The 2,500-nt window shown below is 42.4% G+C and overlaps 1 protein-coding gene across 1 annotated transcript in view; it reads right to left on the bottom strand.

The window, feature by feature from the left end:
- Positions 1-1,316: 1,316 nt before the first annotated feature.
- The window catches only part of LOC137973524 (uncharacterized), a 7,739-nt gene continuing 6,555 nt past the window's right edge, over positions 1,317-2,500 (bottom strand). Inside the window, exon 2 of the mRNA XM_068820354.1 lies at positions 1,317-2,500. This exon is cut by the window's right edge and continues 878 nt beyond it. The gene's annotated coding sequence lies outside the window, so the exon portion shown is untranslated.

The following is a 2,500-nucleotide window of genomic DNA, read 5'->3' as shown; positions in this document are numbered from 1 at the left end:
AAGATCTTTTTTTTGTAAGAACGTTCAGGCTGCATGAGATTAACCACAATTTTAAGAAAATACTAAGAACTCATCTATTTTTTGTTTATTTTTGTGGGTAGTATAAATGAAGGTAAAATAAATTTAAAACTATAGTCTATCAGGACAATTAACTCAAATTCTTAAGGTGATTCCCTAGAAATAGATTTCTCATAGATTTCCGATGAAACGTCGCACACTTTTGCAACATGACAAGGAGATGATAAGAAAGGGCGGTCACCGAGCTCATTTCCATCATACGACGTTGACAAATACGGCTATTTAAGCCACCTTAACAATTGCAGCGCATCCCCGATGTTGGCTAAATTTAGCTCCATTTTATAAATGCAATCCATGATATCACGCGGAGCCTGGTGTCATTTTATGGTTAATTTAATTACGTACTTGACTGGCTTTGGGATACGCTGCGAGCAGTTGTTTTCTCCTACGCTTCCCGAGAGAGAAACCACTGCGAGCAACCGTTTGATTTTCCATCGAGCATATGCGAAGTACGTCACACCCCACGTGATGTATTTGACATCACTTCGTCTTATTTCGCGGGAAATCCCTACACAGCAGGCTCGCCCAAACGAAGCAGTTACGTAGCTGAACGCACGCGCAAGCGCCGAAACAAGTTTACTAACTCGTTTTACCGGTTCAAATTTAATTTGTTCGTCCTTGGAGCTGGACGGCGGCTCACTCAAAGAAACTAACGGTTGCTCGCGTAATTTCTCTCTCGCGAAGCGTAGGAGAAAGCAACTGCTCGCAGGGTAGCTTTGGGATTACTTGTCACTCAAAAATAGATTTAACTTGAGTGTGGGTTGTTCGAATCCTTCCAAAAAACTGGCCATAGATTTTTGCTGAAACTTTTACTACTCCATGAAGACACCATTCTCAACAAAAACATGAAATAGAAAATGGGGGCCACCGTACACGTTCAAAAGAAAATAGCCATTCCTTGAGAAATTAAGCTTGGCGTCAATGAAAATCCGCCATTTATCAATGTGCCCGCGCTACTGCGCGCGCCAATGACGCAAGAAATTATGCGCCGTAGAGTTGCGCAATGCAAAACCAGGGATTCGGGTTGAAGAGCCTGTTTACCTGGAGGGAGGATTCCCCGGCTTACCGAGTTACCCGGCTAGGAAGGTTAAAGCATAGCCCGCCTTTATATGAAACTTATCTAAGCGGGATGCCTCTTTCGAGTGGGCCACCTAGCACAACAAACTGTGGATGGTGGACAAAGAAACGTTTTAAAGGGAAGTTAAATTTTTTATCACTTCTTCCGCGGCTAATTTTTGTTTTACGAGACATCTGGTTTGTCTCTTCTACTGGGCAACCCTGCCCAGAGGGAAGGAGCACGAACAGGACTCGAGGTCCTATGCGAGGTGCTCCACCCTACCCTATCCAGACCAGAAAGACCAGACCACAACACCGGGAACTACATGCCCTACTCTTTACGACAAGTGTGCGGGTTCTTTTACGTCCCACAGGATTATGAACATTGAAAGGTTGTGAGACGGGACCTCCGGCTTATCGTCCTTATCCGAGAAGACTAGAGAGTCTAACCATTTGCAGATGTAATTACAAAGGCAGCACTTTCTTTTTTATTTTTTTATTTATTTATTTTTTATTAAAACAGTCAAACACACATTACAGAGCTGAGATATAAAATATTACATATAATATAAGTGCGAGAAAACAAGACATCTATACTACACTGCTAAGTACATGTCACAAAGCTTATGAATCTCATTTAAAGAACTCAAACTATTAAACTAGAAAAACAAGACAAAGAACAAACAAAAAAAAAACAAAAAAAACAAAAAAAAAAAATGCACAGTTCCCTCAGTTATTTGAAGACCCACAGTGTTTGTCCAGCCGGAGTTGAACTCATGACCTCTCGCGTGACAGTTCGGTGCTCATCCAACTGAGCCACCGGTGCGCGGTATTTGTAGTCCCGTTTAGTAGATTTGTAGTGTTAAGTGATAACGACGATACAGTTCCGCAGGTCCCGGTTGTTCGAAAGCCGATTAACTTAATCCAGGGTTAGGGTAAACGTTGGTTTCATCTTTTCAACTTTTGGGGTCACAGAAGGTTTTTTTGGTTATTTTTGGTTTTCAAGATTGACATTGTCTAATGTCAAATTTCGCCAAATATTAGCGTTGTACAACATTTGGGAGTAGAGAAATAAACTCCTTGGTTAATTTTTGATCTGGGATTAGCGTTAATCGACTTTTGAACAAGCGGCCTCGGGATGGTAATCTCGGGACAACCCGGCACGAACCGTTTACATGGCAAAAGGATAGCCCTTCTTAAAGGGTGCTTCGGGCAAGTAGACAGATGCCCCAGGAAAGCGGGTTACCCTGTCTATCTTTTTGTCTCTTCAATGCGTTTGCTAAAGAAACATATGAAACTTTGGCTCTCCCAGGGTAACTCGGTTAGCCGGGGCACCCTCCTTCCATGAGAACAGGCCCTTACAACT

The sequence above is a fragment of the Montipora foliosa genome, chromosome 10 (assembly GCF_036669935.1).
Source record: "Montipora foliosa isolate CH-2021 chromosome 10, ASM3666993v2, whole genome shotgun sequence".
Classification (NCBI taxonomy): domain Eukaryota; kingdom Metazoa; phylum Cnidaria; class Anthozoa; order Scleractinia; family Acroporidae; genus Montipora; species Montipora foliosa.
This window is presented reverse-complemented; position numbering and strand designations above follow the sequence as displayed.